This window comes from Canis lupus, chromosome 35, assembly GCF_011100685.1.
Source record: "Canis lupus familiaris isolate Mischka breed German Shepherd chromosome 35, alternate assembly UU_Cfam_GSD_1.0, whole genome shotgun sequence".
In the NCBI taxonomy this organism is placed as follows: domain Eukaryota; kingdom Metazoa; phylum Chordata; class Mammalia; order Carnivora; family Canidae; genus Canis; species Canis lupus.
Genome location: NC_049256.1, coordinates 6,758,425 through 6,783,031, shown reverse-complemented (window position 1 = coordinate 6,783,031; position 24,607 = coordinate 6,758,425). Strand labels below are relative to the sequence as shown.

General features: G+C 38.0%; 1 protein-coding gene across 7 annotated transcripts in view; it reads right to left on the bottom strand.

Annotated features, from left to right (window-relative positions):
• Nucleotides 1–24,607, bottom strand: part of FARS2 (phenylalanyl-tRNA synthetase 2, mitochondrial) — a 499,622-nt gene that overhangs the window by 399,779 nt on the left and 75,236 nt on the right. For 3 of the 7 annotated variants that reach the window (XM_038584089.1, XM_038584093.1, XM_038584092.1), the window contains exon 3: nt 12,948–12,977. The exons of the other annotated variants lie outside the window; for them this stretch is intronic. The gene's annotated coding sequence lies outside the window, so the exon portion shown is untranslated. The remainder of the gene's footprint in view (nt 1–12,947; nt 12,978–24,607) is intronic. 7 annotated transcript variants of the gene reach the window in all.

The window sequence follows — 24,607 nt, the reverse complement described above, 5'->3', positions numbered from 1 at the left end:
TTTCATCCTCTTAATAGGGTCTCTAGCAGAGTAAAAATCCAATTTTGATGAGATCCAATTTATCCATTGTTTTCTCATATGAATAATGGTTTGAGTGTCAAGTCTTGGAATTACTTGTCAAGCCCTAGAACCCCAAATTTTTCTTTTTTTTTCCTAAAAGAATGATACTTTTGCATTTTACATTTTTAAGTTCATGTGCCATTTTGAGTTAATTTTTATATAATGTATGAGGGTTAACCCACAGTTTTGCCAATTGATGTCCAACTGCTCCAGCACCATTTTGCGAAAACGTTATCCTTTCTTCCATCAAATTCCTTTTTTCTAGATTCCCTATTCTGTGTCTACACCTCTCTCTACCCCTACCATATGCCTTACTATAGCTATAGTAGGTTTTAATAATAGGTAGAATGATTCCACTGACTTTATTCTTTTTCAGGATGATTTTTAACTATTTTAGGACCTGTGCCTTTGCCTACAAATTTTAGAAGAGGCTTGTGAATAAAAAATCTTGCTGGTTCCAAAGAGTACAGCAGAGAAAGGGATGAGGTCACATTACAAAGGAGAAGCCTGACAAATACTACCTCAGCCAGGTGATCAAGGTCAACATTGACAGTGATAAGTTATACTGGTAGTACAAATCCATGATATGATGTGATGAAAATGGCCATTACCACTGTCGCTGCTCTCCAAAAAACAAACAAAAACCCATCCACATCACCCTAGTCTAATCATGAGAAAAACATCACACAAATGCTGAGAGGCATTCTAAAAGTATCCCACAGATACCCCTTGAAACTGTCAAGGTCATCAAAATCAAGAAAAGTCTAAGAAACTGTCCAGCTCACAACAAAGATGACTACATATAATGTGGTACCCTGGATGGGATTCTGGAACAGAAAAAGGACATCATGTAAAAAAATAAGGAAATCTGAATAAAGTTTGGACTTCAGTTAATAACAATGTATCAATACTGGTTCATTAATTGTACCAAATATACCATACTAATGTAAAATGTTAATAAGAGGAGAAATGAGAATGGGATGCATGGAAACTCTTTATCTTCCCAATTTTTCTGTAAATCTAAAACTGTTCTAAAATAAAAACTTTTTTTTTTTTTTTTTAGATTCTATCCATTCATTAATGAGAGATAGGCAGAGACACAGGCAGAGGGAGAAGCAGGCTCTCTGAGGGAAGCCTAGTGTGGGATTCAATCCTAGGACCCTGGGATCACGACCTGAGCCAAAGCCAGATGCCCAAACACTGAGCTACCCAGGTGCCCCCAAATAAAAACTTTTATATACATTTCTAAGACAGGTGTCCAAAGATTAAAATTTAGTACGACTAATAATTTTTACTGTTTCATCAAGGACATCTTTAAGTGAAAACAAAAAAAAGTTTTGCCAGGGTTTTCATAATACTTGCATTGAACAATTTAGGAAGAACTGACATCCTCACTATGTTGAATCTTCCAATCTGTGAACACAGTATGTCTCTACATTTATTTAGGTCTTTGATTCTTTCAAAAGCGTTTTCTAATCTTCAGCATATAGATCCAAGACAGGTTTCATTAAATATATTCCTAAGTATTTCATTTTCTAAAGAGTAACTGTAATTAGTTTTGTGTTTATAACTTTGGTTCCCACATGTTTATTGCTAGTGTACAAAAATGTGATGGATTTCTATTGGTAGGTATTATATCCTGTGACCTTACAGAATTCACTTACCAGTTTTAAGAGTTCTGTTTTGTTCTGTTCTGTTTTTGGTAGATTCTTTGGGATATTCTGCACATACAATCAATCATCTGTAAAAAGGGATAGTTTGTTTCTTCTTTTCCAATTTAAAGGCCTTTGATTTCTTGTTCTTACCTTTCAACAGTGGCTAGAACTTCGAACACAATGTTGAATAGAGTGTTAAGAGAAGATAGCCTTGCCTTGTTTCCAACTTAGAAAGCATTCAGTCTTTTAGCATGAAACATGATGTTTAACTGGAGTTTTTTATAGATGCCCTTTCTTAAGTTGAGGAAATTCCCCTCTATTCATAGTCTGCTGAGAATTTTTATCTTGAATGAGTATTGGATTTTGTCAAACATTTTTTCTTTATCAATTGATATGGTCACATTATTTTCTTTAGTCTGCTATGATGGACTACAGTGAGTGGTTTTCAAATATTCAAATAAGGTGATTCTTAAAGGATAAATAAGACTTCACAAGACATAAATATAAGAGTATTTGTGTTTATTTGCTTAACGAGTATTTATCCTTACTAGACTACCAGCTGTACAGTGGCATGAATTATTTATGTTTTGTTCAATGGTATATAACCAATACTAAGCCTAACACCTAGCACGTTATAAACACTTGATAAATATTATGGAAGATAGTGAAGAAAGAATAGAAGGTGCAAGTACACAGCCATGAGTGTGTGTATACATTGAAGAATAACCAGTGAGTCAGAATAACAGAAGCCAAAGACTACACTGAAAGGTGGCAAAAAGGCAGAGCCACTACCCTGGAGCATATACATGTATTAATTCAAGATACATCAAAGACCTAAACATAAAAACTAATCCCCCTAAATGTGAAACTTTTAGAAGATAATGTATGAGAATATTTTCTCTAATATTACAACTTGGAGTAGACAAAGGTTTCTTAGAAAACAGAAAGCAATAGTCATGAAAGAAAGTATTGATAACATGAATTTTTTGAAAAGTAAAATTTTCTGTTCTGGAGACATCTTTAAGAAAATGAAAGGAAAGTCAAAGAGAGAGAAAATATTTGAAAAGCATGAAGATGGCAGCTGTGATATATAGAGTCCCTATAATTCAATAGTAAAAAGACAAACAGCCCAGTTAAAAACAAATGAAAAAAAAAATTTCAACACACTTCAAAGAAGATATACAAATGGCTGATAAGCACATATGAAAGTGCTTGACATCAATATTCAGCAAGAAAATGCAAATAAATACTAGTGAAATAGCACTACTAGTTACTGCCACTATTAATAATTATTATTATACCAGTATAATAGCTAAAATTTAAAAGACAGGCAACACCAAATGTTGGACATGATGTGGAGCAACCAAAACTTACACATATTTGTTAGGGACAGTGTAAAATGATACCACTCCTCAGAACAATATTTTAGAAAACTAAACATGCACCTATCCTATAACCCAACAATTCTAATCCTAGATATCTAACCAAGAACTATGTCTACATAAAGGCTTGCATATGAACATTCGCTATAACTTTACTCATAACAGCTCTAAAACAGCCCAGATGTTCATCAATACAAGAATGAATAAACAAATAACAGTATCATAAAATGGAATTGCATACATACACACAAGTTACTAAAAGCACAATAATATAGATGAATCTCAGAAACATTACAATGAGTGACAGAAACCAGTCACCTAAGAGTCCCTACCATAGGATTCCCCTTATGTAAGATAATGTAAAAATAAAACTAACCTGTAGTGGAAAAAAATTAAAACAATGCCTTCCTCTGGAGGGTGGGAGAGGAGATTAATCTTCAAAAGTAACATGAGAAGACTTCTTGGGGTATAAAATGTAAGTAATGTTTTGTATCTTGATAGGGGGTTTGGATTACATACATATATACATTTGTCAGAAATCTGTATATTTCACTGTATGTAAATGTTGCCTTCAAAAACAGAATTATATTTTTACATGCATTTGAAGAAAGTCTACAACTTACTTTGAAATGTATTTGAAAAAAAAAAGTGGATTGAATTGGTGGATGGACAGAGGGATAGACAGATATATGGTAAAAAGCGCATAATAATGTATTAATTAAAAGAATCACACACACACACACACACACACACACACACACACACACACAAAGAAGAATCCAGGTGGCTTTACAGAAGTTCATTGTAAAAATTTTTGAAATTGTACTGTATGCTTGAAAATTTCATTAACAAAATGGAAAATGAAAAAGTGAGGAAAGTAAAAATGGGATTAGACCAAGCCTACAGTGGTTCACTGAAGAGTATGGATCTCACCCTTTCAATGTCTAGTGTTCAAACCCTAGGGTTCTTATGCAAGTGGCTCAGAGGGTGAAAACTACACAGGAAGAACCGTGGCCCTAATGATACCACACCAGCTTTACTTTTATATACTTTATAAATTGGAATTTCATGCAAATAGCTTTAAAGACTCCAGTGATGCAAAGAAAACACACTCAGGCACACACACACACACACAAAAAAAAATCACTGCTAGAGGTGATGACGAGTTTCATCCACACAAGGACCATGGACCTACATGAGAAACAAAATACCCATCTTTTTCAGGAATGTCTGGGTAAAATATGACACGCGGTGCCTTATATGTGTTCCCATAGGATACAAATGGAATACTAAAAGGACGCTGAAGATCACTGGTTTCCTATCTTGACTTTCCATCTGAGAAACTTGGGTCAGCTAGGAAAGAGACTTTCAGGTGACAGGTCATCCCTGCAAGTCAGTGTGAGGTGGACCGGGCCCAGGCTCGTGGGGTGCCGCCAGTACCTGGCTCATTCTTCTGTAACACTGCGTTCTTTTTTTTTTTTTTTTTTTCATGTAACACTGCGTTCTGCCATGATCCCCAGCACCCCTGAAGAGTATTTAATGAGATTTTTCTAGTTATGTTGGTGACAAGGTATTTGAAAAATAAGGTCTATGCTTCACAGGACAAAATGCTTGAGAAACAAGATCCATTTTCTTCATAGCTGCCTGTGAAAGATTACAGGCCTATTTTCTGATTTTGACATTTATTTGAAATTCAGATTCTATTGTATAGCCTAATATGAGCTATGGAGATAATTAATATAAATGTGAATATCTCCAAGTGAAGTGGGAGAATGGAGGAAAAAGAATGTTCTTAAAGTTCAAGCCACTTTCCTGTGCCACTTTACGGCATTTAATTGTCTGCTATTCTCAAACACAAAATTCAAACACTAAACTGAAATTACTCTTCTCTAAATCTCTTACCTGCTCTGCACAAAGAGCATGTGGACCTCATTTATACACGCGTGTCTGAGAAGCTGTGGGTACACTGCTGTCTAAGGGAGCCCTGGAGTGGATATTTCAGTACAGTCAAGAAGTTACCAGGGGGTGAGGTGATAGCCCTGTCAAACGTAACCTGCTAAGCTACCAATTTTATAATCTATGCAGCCTTCGGTCTTTGTGGTATTTCTCAAATATCAAAATAGCGGTTTGTCTTTAAGACTTTTCACCTTTATGGAGGAATCAAAAAACCACCATCTCTACGAGCTACTTCTCTTTTTACTAATATCAATTTTTAAAGGTCTGGTAGACAAATTAATAATTATAATAATAATGATGGCATTAGTAGTATTTGTTGAGTCACTAACTGGGCACTTTGCATACATCATCTCATTTAGTCACCATCGCAATCCAAGGTTGATATTTTATAGAAAAGGAAAATGAGATTCCAGTTAACACACAAAAAAAAGCCCCCAAAGCCCCCAATTTTTCCACTGAAGTGGATAATGGGGATAAATTTCAGTTACCACGATCAAGACCTCTTGCTCCCGACACGGCTTCCGGGGCGTCGAGCAGAATTATCTGGTGCGAGGCCTCCGGAGATGCCCCTGCGCTGCCTCTGTGCCCACTCACTCCTCATCACGCTGCCTCCTCCCTAACCACAAGCTCACCTGCCAATACCCGGCCTGCGGGTGGAGAACAGGGAGGTAGAGCGAATCCGGGAGGGCACACAGGCTGCGCGAGACAGGAGGCGAAGGCCAGGCGGCTGCAAGTCAGCTGGGTCTGTTACAGATCCCTGTGACTCTCCTTCGGCAGCCGGCGCGTCACCTCCGCGTCCCCTCTCCCGTGCAGCGATGGCACTGGCCAGCAAACCCTCCACGACAGCCAGTCTCTCAGCAGAAGTGATCATAGTGGCCTTTGTGAATCACGACTTCAGACACAGATAAACCGGACCTGGAGGCCGCTTGCCTTGAGGTCACCACATAAAAAACCCAATGGCTTCTGTGACGTTTGGTGAACTGAAATCTGGGCTGATGTCCATTTCGGTGACCGCTTAGCCAGAAACCACCAGCGAGGGCTCGGGAGCGGAGGCATGGAAGGGCAGAGCCAGCCTGGTGCTTACAGCAAGGAGGCAGGGGGCACTTAGAGCGGGACAAGGCTCAGGCTCAGCTGCCATCGGACCCACGGACCACCGCCACATTTCAGTTCATTACAGTTAATAAATTAGTTCTCATCTTTTAAAGGGCCTGGGGCAGGGGAAGGGGGTGAATTTCATTTTGAGACTCTTAAGGGGTAACATGGATGCCACCGTCTTAAGAGGAAAGGAACGGGAGTCTATAGGTTGGACAACTGACGAGACCAAGGCCCTCTCCCAGCTGCCAGCACCTCCCTTCTCTGTGGGGGAGCCTGCCTCTCTGCCTGTCAACACCCCTGGGCATCACAGGTCTTAACATTCAGCATGCTGGTCATCTTTCTGTATGGTTCTTCTTTTCCACTTTTGTCTCCACTTTCCTACGTGGACCTCTTTATTTTTATGTCATATTGTAAATTTACGTCCTTGTTGTAAGCTGCCTTCCATTATATGCATTAGAGAAAGGTAAAAAAACATTTTAGATTTTTTTTAAAAAGAGAGAAAGGTGAAAAATAAATCGTAATAATACCCAGTTTCTTCTCTGTCCCAGGCTGAAAAAAAAAGAAGATTAATAAAATAAACTTGTTCAAATTATATCTAAATAATACTCAGTTTCTGTGTAAGGACCTAAAACTTTAAGTAGAATCACACTGACCACATTAGTAAGACCATAAAACCAACTTGGTCATCTCGCAGAGGGAAAACAGCCCCAGAAAACACTCAACAAGGATCACCATGTTATTTGTGGGCATGCCACAACTTTACAGCATGACGTCCATGCAACCAGCACTTATAAATGTTAAAAGGGGATAATATTCAAACCATCTCTCCTGACCACGTATCAGCTGATGGACACACACATCCCACTGCTTCATCACAGTAAAGCAGAGTAACCAACAGTTCTATTTTGCCAAGCAACATTTACTTGTGCAATAACTTAAATATTGTGTCACATTTACTTATTTTTTGAAAATGAGTGGAAATGGAAAAACACAAGTGCTGATTCTAACAGTACAAGTGAAACGAAGATGGACATAATTAAAGGTATATAAGTGATGGCTCACCATCAGCTGGCCAGTTAGAAGACAAAAGCTGTTATGCAAAAGTAATAGGGAAAAAGGACAGATATCCCCAGCACCAAGACCACAAGGTCTAAGGACATTCCTAGCAATGAGGATGAGTGATAGAAAATTTTAAGACAGTGACAAAAATTATTAAATGAAAACTACCATCAGAACATTTCAGTAACTCAAATACAGAGTGGGGTAGCGGGCGGTTCGTGGGTCTATCTGCCAGGTATACATCTTACCACAAGAATCAGGGTAACTAGAACTTTCTTAAAAAGAAAAAAAGGAAGAGATACCATCAAAGTCTACATCGCTAGTTTCTGCTCTACTCCTTAACAAAACTACCACTGGTAACTCCTTACTCCTAACAGTATTAACAGTTTACTTCACAGATTACAGATAGTAGGATTACTGACAGAAGCAAAATCCGAGCAACAAAATTACTACTTTGTAGAACTGTCAACATTTCAGTTTGACATAAGTTAAAATTCTAGAAATACATGTACACTGCATAACACCTGGATATAAAACACATTTATCTTTTAGTTTTCTGGGAATATAAAACCACGTGTTTAATTTTTATATATTAAAGTTTTAAAACTTTTAATTGTGGAGGCAATTAAAAGCTGGTTAAGCATCTGCCTTTGGCTCAGGTCATGATCCCAGGGTCCTGGGACGGAGCCCCGTATCAGGCTCCCTTCTCCTCCCTCTGCCTATGCCTGCCACTCCCCCTGGGTGTGTCTTAGCTCTCTCCCTGTCAAAGAAATAAAATCTTGGAAAAAAAAATAATAACTTTAATTATAAATTATGAATCAAAGTGGACAGTAGTCCATAGTGGCACAGAAAAGCCTGGAACCCACTCTCCTGGGCAGTACATCTTTTGTATTTCTTTTGCTAGGCTTCTATCCTATGAGTAGACTGTAATGGCTTTGGGACATCTAATCCGGCTACACACAAGCTATCGGTAATTGCTAATGTCATTGGCAGAGAAGTCCAAGATCCATAGGATAGATATAAATGAAGCACTGATCAGTTGGATGTTCCTCCACTCCATTCTTAGTGCATGAAAAAATGTGGTGAAAGGCAATTCTCATTTACTTCGTTATTTTTTTAAAATAAAGTACATCCAAGTGAAATTAGTAGTGAATCATAAGCAAAAATTCATGGGTTAGAGAAGGAAATAAATCAAACCACAAAAATCACTGCAACTCTCAGCCTCACTTATAAGCTCCTCACTGCAAGACAGGAGGCAAAGAAGTAAATAGATGAAATTGTTCCTCCAAGAAAAGGCACTCAATATTGCCAAGCTATGCAAGGCAGCCCAAGAACGACTATCGAGATTTCCATTCATATGTAATGATTTGGTTAAATATAATAAAACCAGTAAAATCACAGAGAGTCATAAGGCTAACAAGTAGAAGGTAAAAATAAAAAATTTCAGTGCCCTCTTTTTCTCTTTTAGTGGCCTAGGAAGTTATAGACTTTCCCACTATTTTCTTCTAATAAACTATTTAGGTCTTACTCACACAGCCCTACAACTTGCTATATTTTCTGTCTTTTAAAAAGTCCCTCTCTTGATCCCATCTTCCTCTCTAGCTATTATCCCATTAATTTCCACTCTTGTGCCACAAAACGACTCCAAGTGTTATATATTGATGTCTCTAACTCCTCTGCTCCATCAACAATGGAGCATGATTGCTTCAACAATCAGCAGCATTTAACAAAGTTGCTCCTTTCTTTTTCTTGGAACATATTCTTCTCTCAGATCTAGCTCTTCCTTGCTGGTCCCGAGCTTATGCTTGCTCATCAGCCACCTCTAGACGCTGAAGTGCCCCAGGGCTCAGTCCTCAAGCCACTCCTCTTATACTACACTCACTCCCTAAGTAATCTGACCCATTTCACAATTTTAAATATCATCCATAAATTGAAACTTTCTGATTCTGCCTCTAGCTATAACCTCTTTCCCTACACTCCAAACCTACTAACCTACTGCCTGCCTACTCAGCATCTCTCCCTGGATGTCTAACAGTCATTTCAAACCTATCACATCCAACACTAAGCTCTTGATTTTGCACTGCCTCCTCCAATGACTCTTCCCTAGTTCATCCTTCTAGTGGATCAAGTAAGAAACCTTGAAGTCATCTGTGATTTCTGTTTCTCATGCTTCATGTTGAATTCATAAGCAACTTTTAGTAGCTCTACCTTTAAAACAAAATCTTAATGGAAAAGCCATTAAAAAAAAAAACAAACTTTACTTTCCACTCATTTTTAATAGCAACATATGAAGCCCAGAAAACTTATGTAGTATAACTTATGTGTTATGATCACTGTGAAAATAACATGTTTGAGAAAAAAATATACATTTAGGAAAGAATAGTACACAAGCGTGTATCATGATCATTATTAAGACAGTATTGTTGAAAAAAGAGAATATATAGAAAAGGCTAGTAAATCTGGGAAGCATGTAGGAAAATTACAAGAAGCATGTTCCCAAGTACTGAGCACCAAAATATAGGCAACCTCCCACTCATTCATTCAAAACACTGCAGCAGTGCCAAGTACTAGGGATTTGTGGGAAATGTGACCCAGCCATTTAACACTGGGGGAAATTATAAACATGTCTCAAATACACAGAAAGCAAGCTAGAGTGCTAAACGCCATAAAGATTACCATAAAGCACCCTGGGGCTCCAGGAACTACTGGCAGAGATAATGAGAGGAAGCCCTCTCATCGAGGTGAACTGAGAAATCCTGCCAGGTAGACAGGTTTGGTAATGAAGTGGATGGGAAAAAAAAGGCAGGTCTCTTATAGAAAGGGAAAGGCAATTCACTGCTGCAGAAGCAGTGGATTCTACTCAGAGCCTCAGGACAAGTGACAAGCTAAGCAAAAGACTGCTGAGGAGAAAAGAAGGAAGACACCTGCATATGGGTAAAAGTATGCAAGGTGGGAAGCAAACACACCAAAGCACAGGGAACAGGTGGCTTCAGCTTTCTGAGAGTGGAGACAATTCATGAGATAGAAAACAGCATATCACAAAACCAAGTTAATTAGTAAGAAAGTTACCTGCATACTAAAGGAAAGATAATTCTGCTGAGACTCTAATGAAAAAATGAAAACTATTTTTTCTATATAATCAATAGCCAGTATAACAATTATCCAGAAAAGTTGGATTTTACTTTAAAATCACTAAGCTTTTATTATTTTCTTTTTTAAAAGATTTATTTGAGAGACAGAAAACGAGCAGGGGGAGGGGTAAAGGGAGAGAAAATTTCAAGCAGACTCCCACCGAGGAAGGAGCACTCAACTCGGGGCTTGACCTCACCACCCTGAGACCATGACCTGAGCCAAAAGAAAGAGTCGGAGAGTCAACCAACTGAGCCTCCCTGGCGCTCCCTCATATTATTTTCTAATTCTGATTTTCTCTTTCCCAATATCACCAAGTTTCCACCTAGAAACATAAAAATAAGGGATCCCTGGGTGGCGCAGTGGTTTAGCGCCTGCCTTTGGCCCAGGGCGCGATCCTGGAGACCCGGGATCGAATCCCACGTCGGGCTCCCGGTGCATGGAGCCTGCTTCTCCCTCTGCCTGTGTCTCTGCCTCTCTCTCTCTCTCTCTCTCTCTATGTGACTATCATAAATAAATAAAAATTAAAAAAAAAGAAACATAAAAATAAGAAAAATATGTAACAATCTATTTAAAAATTTGCTTTCTTTTTTAAATTTGCTTTCAATAAGTTTTCAAATCAACTATTTTAACAAGTTTTCTCTAAAATTGTAATTATTCTTCCAAAAACATGAACAGATTTCAGGGATGCATTACCAAGGAAATGTGACAATTTCACAAAAACGTTTCTTCATGGTAGAAAGTAACCTTTAGTCTCTAGGTAAGTTATAAAATCATTTCTAATGGAGCAATTATTTTACAACCAATGATTTTTTTTTAATTTAGGACTTTAGCCAACATAAGAACATAAAACAGAAAATAATGGAACAGGACTCCTAGAAAGAAGAAACCAAAGCATTTTTGGCCACAACAAAACTATCTAAGAAGCTCAAATGAATCAACTGATAAACTACTAGAACAAATAACAGTTTGGTCAAGGGAATGAATTTAAAATTCCTAAAAGTCAAAAGCATTTTTCAATCCCAGCAATAAACAACAGGAAATAAAGTTATAATGAAAAAAATCATTTTCAGTAACAAATAATAAATAGTCCTCCCTTATCCACAGTTCTACCTTCCACCATTCCAGTTACCGGCAGTCAACATGCTGCAGGAGATGATCCTCCTTCCAAGTATCGTCAGCAAGATAGTAGAAGCCTAACGTCAGGTCATAGTGCTTGTATCATTCCCCTCACTTCATCCTCTCACATGGGCATTTTATCATCTCACATTATCACAAGAAAGAGGAGTATAGTACAATAAGATATTCTGAGAGAGAGACCATATTCACATAACTTCTATTACAGTATATTGTTAAAATCATATTTTATTATTAGTTATTGTTAATCTGTTAATGTGCCTGATTTATAAACTTTATTATAGGTATGTATATATAGGAAAAAGCAGGATATATAGGATGCAATACTGTCTGTGGTTTCAGGCACCTGCTACGGATCTTAAAACGGATGCCTTGTAAATAAGGAAGGACTACTGTGTATAAAGAGGCCAATTTGAAGCAAATTACAAAAATTTACAAGCAACCATGAAAGAAGATCAGAATAAATAGAAAGTGACATATATTGACTGGGAAGATTTAATAGTATAAAATGCCAGCTCTATCCAAATTATTTTAATGTAATTTCCAAAGAAATTTGTATGGGAGTGGTTAAGAGGACTTTAAATAATAATCGAGTTAATTTGAAAAATGAAACAAGTGACAGAAGAATTTGTTGAAAAACAGTAAGAAAATAGCAACAGTGAAAACTGGCAAAAAAACTGACAAAGCAAGTAGATTCTGAGATATTTTTAAATTTAATATATCCTCATAAACCAATGTAGAAGTAAATTATATCAGAAATAGTGTGAAACTATTTGGGAGAAAAACGAACTCATCTTCATTTCATGTCCTATGCCTAAACAGACTGTGGAGAGTTATATGGATACAAAAGAAAACAAACAAAAACAGAATATTGGTGATTCTTTAACTGATCTGGGGTTAGGAATGACTGTTCTACAAAAGAAGCAAACGTAATAAATGGAAGGCACATAAATTTGACCACATGAAAATTTAAGACTTTTGATATTTATAAACTTCAAATAACTTGAACATTAAAAAAAATATTGGGGAAAATCTCTGCAGTAAATGACATAGTCAGCCACTGTTGACTTGAGATCTGGTACAGAGTATCAGCTCTTTGAAATGCTGATGGCCTTTTCAACATTCTATGCCATATAAATAGATTTTTGCATCATTTTAAATACAGATCTGGAAAACACAAGTCTACATTTTATTTCAAAACCAAACCTGGGCTTTTGAAAATAGTTTACTTGTGCATAGATTTATGAGATCCCACATATGTGAAAAGATATCTTTGATCTTGGAAACAGTTTGAAAAGACTCAGAGCTTTCAGTTACATAGGTATAAAATAAAGTCTCTGAGATTTTAAAAACCATCAGACTGCCATATCTTTGTTCTTCCAGAGAAAAAGCTATCTTATTTTTTAACTGTAGAAAGATATATTTAGAACTAATTTTTTTCTTCCGCTCTGAGCTTTCTAAAAAGCAAACTTACCTTTTCATTTAATCCCAAAGGAGATAGTAGCTGAAAAGTAAAAATAAGACATGATAGGAAAAAAGCTGAAAATTAATGGTTCAAATACCTTTATGCTCTGTGATTTTTTTCATATTAAGTCTAATAAGAGCTGTTTGAGGAAACAGGCACACTGTTTCTCGAAGTTTATACATTAAGCAAGTGGGGGTTCCTCTGAGGTTCAGCACAGCATGAAAAAAAAACACTCCTGTCTCTCTCCTCTATAAAAGGCCAAATACCTGCCCCAACGGCATAAAAAGAATATCCAATATCTACTTCACTTGTTATACATGTAAATACTATTTGACAATATGACTAAAAAATGACGCCAATGTTTGCATGTCAAATATTAAAGTTTTGTTTTACTCTCTACCTTGAGAATAGTACATATTCTTTGATTACTGGTCACACAATTTCTCCAAAATCTAACCTCTAGAAGTAATAGTGAAAAGCTCATTCATGACATTTCTACATATTGAATCACTTCATGTGATTTTACTTCACCTAATAACATTGCTAAAGCATTTTAAAAAGGGAGGATTTATATTGTAATTGCTCATTGTTCATAACATGTATATTTTCATCTAAGAATCTTGCTCAGAAGAGTTTGAGATCATTTTTATTTGAATGATATCTGTGCAATTAAATAAATTCTAAATTAGAATATTGATCAAAAAATAACATCAATATGTAAGTGCGAGACACAAATTTTAAAAAACACATCCTTTAATAGTTTCACAGATACAGTCCATCAAACCAGAAAGCCTCAACACTCTGAAGAAGGAACAACACAAAGCAATGGCAGCACAGGGTTACCCTGACCGTTACCTATGGATCTTTCCCTGGCATTTACTGGTTTGTCATTCCTACCTGCCCTCTCTAAAGAGCACTTGTTTCCCTTTTTGGCCTAGGTCATAACAAAGGACCAGACAGGAATGGAATTGAAACGGACATGGAATATGCAAATGTATGAGCCACTGAAAACAGTAAAAACCCCTGAAGTGAGGACACTGATTTGGAAGTAGCAATTCTGGACTACTACACCCTACTCGAGTATGGTCACACAAGCCAGGGAACCAATGTTCTTACAGGTCTAATGGCAAGAAGGGGTCACATGACTTAGAAACCAAAGTTCCATCACTTTCAGAAAAATCATTACATCATCATAGAAATCATCAAAGGGCAATATCAGATCATAACCTTAACTGATAGATAGAAATCTTTGCTTCAAACAAAATAGGGCTTATATACACCTGGAGCTAATGGCAAAGAACTAGGGTTCCACATTACTACAAGATAAGCAAATATTGACTGAATCATTTCTTAAATTATGTCCCTGATATTAAGTGATTCAAAATCATTTCATGCTAAAAAAAAAAAAAAAACAAAAACAAAAAACAAATAGGGAAATACAGAACAAAGAAAAAAATCATTAATCTTATACCACAGTACCAGAACTATAAAATATAACACACCTCTTGAGACCACCTCTTTAAGACTACTTAGATCCCCAGGCACGGGTGAGATGTGAGATGCAACATTCACTATGTGTTGCCACTAGGGATTCTTCAGTGTCAAGTTCTGACATCATCATTACTACTCTACCACCATCTTCACCATGACCACCGCTCATATAATTTACTAAATACTCATTATTACATCTGAAACCATAAGACATTCTTTATACACATTATCTCATCTATTGTTAAGTCAACAGACTTGAGAATTTTATCTGTATTATCAGACTCCAAAAAACTAATATTATTCATTGAAAAATCATGTATATGGCAATAAAATTCAAATGTTATAAAAGAGTAAACATGAAAAGTAAAATTCTACTGCTTCCTGTACCCCCATAAACATTTTCTTTGTGTTATGCAATTGTATGCATGTTTGTACAAAAATGTAAGCCCCTTTCCCACAGACTTAATTTTTTAAAAAATGTTAGCATTTCTTTCTGTATCATAGTCTTTCTTGCCAGTTAAGAATTTACCCTGATAATATTCCACAGAAGTAATGCACAGAGATCCACCTCATTCTTTTTCACGATGTGTATTCCAAATTCCATCACATGAAAGCCCCACCATGTATGTATGCAGCCACTTTCCTATTGATGAACATTAAAGTGTTTTCCAATATTTTGTTAAAATGAATAAATCTATTAAAAATACTCCTATACACATATGTTTGCATACACATTCTAACATTTTTAGGATAGACTCTTAGAAGTTGAATTGCAAGGTCAAATGGTTTACACATTTTAAATTTGAACGGATACAATCAAATGGATCTCTCAAGTGGCAGTTCACTATACAAGTCTCACCACAGAGCCCCACCAATTATGAGTGACACACTCCTTGTACCCTTTGTAGCACCATAAATGATCAAATCATTTCATCTCTATACTGACAAAGTTTTACTAAAATAAAGTTACATTAAATATTTTTTAAGAACATTTTTTAAGTCCTACTTTTGTATAAAGGACTGTTGTTTAAATCACCATCCATGAGGGTAGCCTGGATGGCTCAGCGGTTTAGCGCTGCCTTCGGCCCAAGGCCTGATCCTGGAGACCTGGGATCGAGTTCCACGTCGGGCTCCCTGCATGGAGCCTGCTTCTCCCTCTGCCTTTGTCTCTGCCCCCCTCTCTCTATCTGTGTCTCTCATGAATAAATAAATAAAATCTTTTAAAAAAATAAAAAATAAGTCACCATCCATGAAATCAAAGAGTTTAAAATGTATGAAGCTGAAGCAAATGTATCTCAAATGAAGTATCTCAAAATGAAACACAGAGATACATTTATAAAAGAACATATGATTAATTAAAAAGAGAACAGCCCCAAGGTTCCAGAGGTACAGAAGAAGGAACAGCAAATGCTAACAATGACGGGAAATGCATTCATGGAAGGAGTAAGACTAATAACTCAAGTCTGGGCAGCCAGAAAATTACAAAGAAGAGACAGCAGATGGTGTACAAACAAGATGAGGGATCCCTGGGTAACTCAGCAGTTTAGCGCCTGCCTTTGGCCCAGGGCGTAATCCTGAAGTCCCAGGATCGAGTCCAGCATCAGGCTCCCTGCATGGGGCCTGCTTCTCTCTCTGCATATGTCTCTTTCTCTATCTCTCTCTCTCTCTCTGTCCCTCATGAATGAAAAAATGAATGAATGAATAAATAAAATTTTAAAAAAAGATGAATAAAGTCAAAACAAATACTTATATTACATGCTATTGGTCTAACACACCAGGCCAGAGGTTGCCAAAATAACAACAGGCCAGTCAGACAAGAAAAGCAAAAAAAAAAAAAAAAAAAAAAAAAGAGCCAAATAACACAAATTAACAGTGGCAGAAAAGAATTCCTAAAAATCAACCCTAAATGGAGACCAGCAATTCAGAAAGGTTCTAGGTGATTATATCTTTTAAACAAGGTTCAAAACCCTAGTAAGCCAGGACTTTTCTTGCACATTTTATACATGCACTATAGGATTCCCTTAAAAATATCTACTTGATATAAGTATGCTGCTCAAAATAGAAATAAATAATGAGGCTATAACTTCACCACTTTGTGTTTTATCTTGAGGATAACTGCAATTCAGTTATTTCAAATCTGAGCAGCAAGCTCTAGCAAAAACAAGGGTTTTGAAAGAAAACGTCCTGGGTTTCAATCTGCACCCACCTTAACTAGCAAGTCATTAAATTTTGTAAAACCTCTTCTGCAAAATGGTTACAAATGCTATTCAAATGAAATTATATAGATATAAGATAGATAGATATAGATGATATTTAAACCCAGGGAGAGAGAAAGAGAATCTACATATAGAATATAGCTGGGTGCCTGGCATACAAAGGGAGTTTCTATACACAAATTTCTTTTTCTTCCCTTTCAGCCTACCTCAAATAAAACCAAAATATATAGTACCATTTAAATATTAACTGTTCCCAAGCACATATTTTAGTTTCCTCTAATTTCACTAGCATAATCCCATCAGAGCAGTTAAAAAAAAAAAAGTACTCAGTGATAATGTCTAGACCATTCAGAAAAAAGAATGGTACATTCTAGAAGTTACCAATAAAAAAAAACAAAAGAAAAAAACTATTTTTTTTTTGAAAAAAAGTATTTTGAACTAAATTCAAGAGGTGATATAAGAAACCCTATATTAATATAACATTCTTGATCTATAAACCTAAGAATTCTTCATTTTGCTGAATAAAAGCAAATTCCTAATACTTGCTATTCTATATTCTTTAATACTGAACCACTGGTTTTTTGGGTTTGTTGTTTTTTTTTTTTTTTTTTTAAGATTTTATTTATTTATCCATGAGAGACACAGAGAGGCAGAGACATACCAGAGGGAGAAGCAAAGCAGCCTCTCCATGGGGAGCCCTATGTGGAACTCGCTCCCAGGACCCCAGGATCATGACTAATACAGCTCACCCCTTGTGGGATTCTAGTCATCCTTCCATATGAGCCTTTAGCCTACTTGCCCTCCCCGTTTTCTCACTAGCTGCTTTGGCATAATATCATGGGCAATATATTGACAAATAGCATTGAAACCATGTAATACTGACCCTGTTTTCTTCATTTCCTCTCTGGCTCTAAAATAGCTTATCTGCAACATAACACAGGTATATACCTTTGGGTACATTAAAAGTAAGATTCTCTGAGAGAGCACAGTTTTAAATAAAGCAACTTAACTTAATCTGAGTGGCTCAGCTACTTTAAGTATATCATCAATCATCAAAACCAGCCAGAAACTGCTAGAGTAGCATCTTCCAAACTTTACACAAATAAATCTGTGAGTTCCTTAACATTCCATGCTTTCAATTAGCCTTTCTATGGCTCTGCTCATTTTTTTATAACCATATACTTCTTCCTATTGATTTTTAGTACTTCATATATTGGCAGGAAACCATTGCCAACCTAATATAATGCCATGCATTTATGCAGTGCTTTTAATTAAGTCATTTTGGAATCTCCTTAGCATTTTGATGAAGACGATACGTTGTTTTCCTTGAAGTAAAGGCAGTTGAATTTTTCTTTGCACTTCCAGGACCTGGCCCAGTGCCTGCTACATGGTAGGTGCTCAATATCTGTCACAGGTTGCTACAGTGACAAAGTCCTGGCTTTTAATCCCAGTTCCAGTACTTTCCAAATCTAAACTGGAACATGAGCAGATCATATGATCTCCCAGAACTTGTCTCTTGTCTGAAAAATAGGAATGAAGAATATCCATTTCACAGAGTTTCTGTGAAAACTAAATGAAATAATATATTCAAAATCAGAATAGTTGGTACATAAGGACTGAAGAAATTATAGATGATTCTCACTAAATCACACATACATCTTCACTCAAATTCTCTCTGAGGTCATGAGTTACATAGGTCATGTCAGACAATGGGTTCAGAGTAAGTAATTTCCCTTAAAGACCAGTAACTATAGAGAGGGGGGTACTAAGCCCTAAGAAGCAGTAATGTGCTCTGGAAATCACTGACCATTTTAGAATATTTCCTACAACTTGTTTCATGGATCGATGCTGTCATTATTGATCTCACACTTCCTTTAGACTCAAGTCTACAAATGACCCATTAACAACTATAATATGAGTCCTAGGCCAAGCTAATCCCTCAGTCCTTCTTGTATCTATGCCCTTCCTTGTATCCAACCCTTGTATCTAATCCACTTGGTACTAACATTCCAAGGAGAAATAGAGATGAATTTCAGTGAAGCTAAGTTCCTGGGCTAGATAAGAAGAATCCCAGTCACCAGGAGAACACTATTTTTTTTTTTAAAAGATTTTATTTATTTATTCATGATAGTCACAGAGAGAGAGAGAGAGGCAGAGACACAGGCAGAGGGAGAAGCAGGCTCCATGCACCGGGAGCCCGATGTGGGATTCGATCCCGGGTCTCCAGGATCGCGCCCTGGGCCAAAGGCAGGCGCCAAACCGCTGCGCCACCCAGGGATCCCAGGAGAACACTATTTTTTGAGCCCTTCCGTATGACCAGACGTATTATCCTAAAATATATAACAAGTATAGTACATGGCAGGCTGGATGTGGATGGGGGAAATAGAGACATTTGAATGCTAGAAGATATGAAACACAGCTCTGGTTAATCTCTCATTATGAGTATCTAAATACAAAGCATTTTAAAACTATAACTTTCTAGTCTTTAAACACACCTTGAAAGAGGCAACATTAGAATGAGAAAGATCATGACTAATTCAGCCAAGTAAAATAAGAGAGAAAACAAAATCTTTTATCCAAAAGACTATTTAAGTACAAAAACTTCAGAGTACCTAAGAAAGGATAGTCCAAAAAATATTTGGGGTAAGATTATAAATCAGTTAGTACTGATCTAATGTCTACTATAATAAAGCAAACATTTGTATAGTCTCTTAGGAGTTACAAAGTATGTTCCAATACTTGCATGTTGCTACTAGTCAAATCTACCCATCAGAATAGAAGGAATAACTAAATCTCTAGGGGAGGCAGGAGACATAATCCAAAGTGGTCTGTTAATGAACATGACATTTCTTTAATTCCATGTTTCTCATTTTTCCCTAATACATAATATCCCTACATTTGTTGTAATCTTATGTAAAAAATAAAACAACCATTAAATGATCCCTAAACAATGGGGTTCAAAAAACATTGAAGGTTAGTGAACACAGTTGATGGAAGGTAGGATGCCTTGAAAGGTGCTGCCAAACACACTATATCATCCTAATACACTCTCCTATGCATCTCTTCCATTTAGCTGCTCCTGAATTGTAACCTTTATAATCAGGCAGTAAATAGTAAATAAAACACTTTCCTGGGTTCTATAAGTCAGTCCAGCAAATGACGGAATCTCAGTTGGGGATTACTGGAAACCTAAGATTTATAGGTAGTTGGTGAGATGTATGGGTAACAAGCTGGGATGGTGACTGGCATCTGAAGGAGTTGGGGGTGGGCGGGGGGGCGGGGGGGGGGGGGGGGGGAGTCTGGTGGGACAGAGTACTTTACCTGCAGGGTCCAAACTAAATCTGGGTAGTTAGTGCAGAACCAAACTTTACTGCAGAATACCCAGTTAGTATCTGGAGAGGTAGAATACTAGGTTAGTATGGGGGGAAAGAAACAAAGAAAGGATGCAGCTGGTATCAAATATTTTATGAATAAACACAGCTCACAGGCACTTCAAACATAGCAGGACAACAATTATAGTCACCTAAGAGACAACGGTAAGTCCATTCTCAATTTCACTCACTTTTTTTTTTTTTTCACTCACATTCTTGATTTTGGAACATCACTCTAATGTTTGGAAAAAACAAATAAAGTAAAGCACATGAGTGATTGTGGAAATCAATATGCTATGAAATTTTTAAAATACTCCAAGTAGTTGAATTCAAATTACAAAAGTTACATTCCACAAGTTACATTCCACCAACCTCATTATGAGTGGAAACAGCCCTACATGTTTTATAGTAAAAAATTTATGAGAGTGGGTGAAAATCCATGAAGCCAAGGTGTAGCTGAAACATTGTACCCTATCACTCTAGAACCTACCCACCATAAAGCAAGACCATTTTAAAAGGCATGCTCTGCCCTTTGGAGACATCAGCAGCCCTGATGGAAGTAGCACTGGAGACATTCCCGCCTTCCAACTTCTCTGACAAGGCACTCCCCCTCAGTCCACTTCTAGAGAATTTCATGATGCTGCCCTCCACAGCAGGAGTTGGCTGCTGAAGCTTTATAAGTTAATGTCAAGAAATAGTAGTGGGGAAAGAAAAGCTGTTTAAAATGCAGAACTGGGCTCATTTGCAGAAAATAAACTTCTGTTTATATAAACCACTGTTGACAAAGAAGTTCACTGAACAACATTCTAGGCCTAGGAGCTGCAGTGTACAGTTTTCACAACTAAAATGGCTCAGAAGTTGTTCTTCCTACAACTAAGAACGTACTGCTGAGTTGTTCACATTACACAAGAATCCCCAACAAAATACACATCATATATTTAAAGCCAAAAGGAATAAAATAGGAGATACCAAGATGCCTAAACTATACTGCCATCGCTCATACTTCAAAAAAAATGACAAAATAAGAGTAATAAAAAGCTGTAGAAAAGGGTGTGACTGACCAGAGGGACTGGCTTAGGAAACTGAAGCAGATATTTCCCCACAGCCTATGGGAGTTTCGGGGAGCAAAGCTAACCAGAATGTGGGTCTCCCGAATCGCAAGTTGCTAACATTTCATAATATGATGTTGCCAATGAAGAGGCTAACACGGGATCCTAATGAAAGAAAGGAGGGTGTCCTACCTTCCTATCATTCATGCTCAAACCTAACAAGCAACAGGACTGCTCTGCAACACCACACTCTTATTCTCTAGACCACATTCTCTAACAACTGCGCCCACAGTGGATTGAGGGTAGAAAGTGTTAGTGAGAAGGATGAAGCAGCCTCCTGTTATAATTAAAAGAACATCCTACATAATGATAGGTAGACTCTTACCAATTTATTTTCTCACAATGTTCGGGAAAGAGGGTATTTAATTCTGGCCTAACCTGAAATCCAGTATAAATGGATGTCTGATTTAACAGAACAAAAATAAAAGATACACATTTAGTTATTTTAACATCTAAAAATACTAAGATCAGTATTTTTAGATGATCTACAAAGAGCAGCATGAATTTGAAGTACTCTCTTTTTACTCTTTAAAAACAGATCCCTTCTATCCCCTAATCTCTGAAAGGAGTAAAATTTCCCAATGTGCCACTAGAAGTCAGCTGTACAAACCAGCAGTCAGTATGTTGTCTCAGTAAAGCCCAGAATAATGTCAACCCCCAGTGGAACCCACAAAGTGGGAGTCAACACAAGGCAGGCGGCAATGCAGGTGTACCTGTCCCCCTGCCCATCCCCCAACTGCCCTTCTCAAGGGAGGCAGACTGTGGTCTCCTCACTCCAGGAAGGAGGGTGAGAAAGGAGAAAAGGTCAACTCACAGCTCAATGGCACATAAGGACGCGTGTTGGACGCTGCAAACCCTACGGGCAATCCTTACCATCTACAATGCCACCTTTTCTGTGTGTTCTTCTCTTCACCAACTTCACAAACTATGTAGATTTTACGTCAAAGAACAGGAAAAGTGTGAAGTAATACCTGGCACCATTAGCACAGTGCTGATTAAATGAAAGATAGTAAAGAAATGTTAGGTGCTTTCCTTCCCTGTTTTTCCAGGGTGGAGGTGGACTCAGCTGAGGGCTAGAAAGGCAGGATCTCCCTCAAGAGGTCAAATGCGCTGTCACCCCAGCATAAGGGATGAGGCTAAGGAGCAGCTGCATCCGTGAGGGGCCCGGGCTGATTTACCAGGCTCATGAGGATGGTTTCTCAAATCTGTGTGTAACGCCCTTAACACCAGGTCTGGCTACCACACTGGTTAGCTGCACTAACTAGCTCAATTCATAAGAGTATTCAGAGCTAGTTATCAGACACTGGGAAGTAAATTAATGCAAAGTATACATAAGTCACTGGCTCAAAATGCTGCCTCCTGGGAAAGAACAGTCCACACCCCAACTGCAGGCTCCCCACACTCACTACTCTGAGCACCTGATGACACTTGCACATGGAGCTACAGTAATGCTCAGAGCAAACACGGCTGCTTTCAGGGCTCATTCGGGGTCTCCCATGTGGCCAGTCTGCTCTGGGCCCAGGTTTTAGAGGGAGCAGAGTGACAAGGCCATTGTCCCCAGAACCCAAAGCCTTAACAAAGGTGGCAGAGGAGTGACAGAGATGAGGAGCCTGCCTATTTGCTCAGCAGGCCCTGCCAACCACAGACCCTGCTGGTGCCAGTTAGGGTAGGAGGAACCGGACCTGTCCTGGAGAAGGACCTCCAGGAGGATCTCAAAGCAGCCGCTGGGAGCCCTGGGGAAGCAGCCATGTGGGCAAGGCTCCCTCTGCAGACTTGCCAGGACGGTCCTGTGCCGGATGCTAATGATGGAGGGAAACGAAAAGTACTCCTCCTGACAACATGTCAGGGTCCCTGCTCTAGAATCTGTGATCACTGTCTAGAATAAGTATCCTTTCAGTCACCAACATAATGACTGATCTTGCTCTGGGGCTCAGCCTAAGTCCTGAGTCCAGGGAGTTACACAGCAGTGGAAAAGTGGAGGCAGAGTAAACAATCCACTGATGGTCACTTCAGATAAACTAGACCAACCACCTTTGGAGTTGCTTCAGTCATATAAGGATGAAATAGGAGGGAATTTTCAGAGCAAATAATGTGTATGCATATTCTGCATTTTAAACACATTCACACCCACACCCACAGCTTAACAAAAACACTGTCCCTGTGAATGATCTCAGTAGTAGCTGAGAAGGCACCTCAACACTTCCTCCCTGACAAAAATGTATCCTTTTATACCCATTTCTCCTATTATTAGTGGTATTTAAAATGTTTCCTTATTTTTATTAAACTACTGTACTTTTTTTTAAATTGATGATGCTTGACATTTTTAATACTACAGTGATGATTGTTTTATAACTATTTTTTCCCTCACATACATTGTAGATATTAGAAATATTTGGCTATTGGCATTTTATCCTTTTTTATGGTGCCTGATTTAAAAAAAAAAAAAACATGAAAAAATTAATCACTAAGCATAAATCATACTACTTTCAAAAACAAGTAAAACATTTTTTTCATGGTTAGAGTGAAAAAAACATGTAAAATATTTCTGATAGTTTTAGGAAACTGTTGATTAAGCTATAAAATTATGCTACATGAGAAAAACCACCAGAAAACCTTGTGGCTCCTGCTCTTCAGCAACTGAGTGATCCCTAGGACTCCTAAAGCTTAGAGGAAGCCAGATAAGCTGAAACAGGCCCCAGATAGGGAGGCAGACTAAACAGGTGGGATCATGCCACTCCCCACCTGCGACTGGATGGGTACTCAGCATACCCATTAGGGAGAAAAATTACTAATGCACCACTCTGGCATTTCTTTAGCCACTATATTCAAGCTAGAAGTAGATTTGTCTCAAAATACTCTGGCACTCAGTATGTCAGCAATTCCACTCCCCTTTGAAAAAGAAAAACAAAAATAGCATAGACTTTAAAACATCCACCAGACCTGCCAGCTTACAAGGGGATGAGATATCCAAGAGGAATTGATATGTTACGTATCCATAGAACAGACAAGCAACAGAAAAGCATTCTTTTTAACTTAAATATACTAAATAAAATTAAAAGGAACATGTTTATAAGTAAAATCAATTTTTGAAAAATGCTCAGACTTCTCAAGATTAGTGCCCATGAGGTGCACGGGAGTACGAGGAACCAGGTGTCTGCCGCTGCTTGCCAACAGACCCCTCCCTGCGACCAGACGGCACGTCTCTGCACACGACAGTCTAAGGAGGCAGGGAAGTGACAGAGGAAACAGGAGGTCTGTTCTCAGGGGAAAGCCAGTCTGACTCCCTTGAATTGAACACGGTAACCTTAGGGCTCGTCCTCCCAGATGCGGGAAGGCAGCTCAGGGGCTGCGAGCCACCCCCAAAACGCAGAGGAAAGGCTAGATCCACCACTCGGCAGGCTGAACCGTTGGAGCAAACAGCTAGATTCCCCCAACACTGCTTGCACACCGTTCACCACGTACCCACGTTTGGGGTCCCTGAG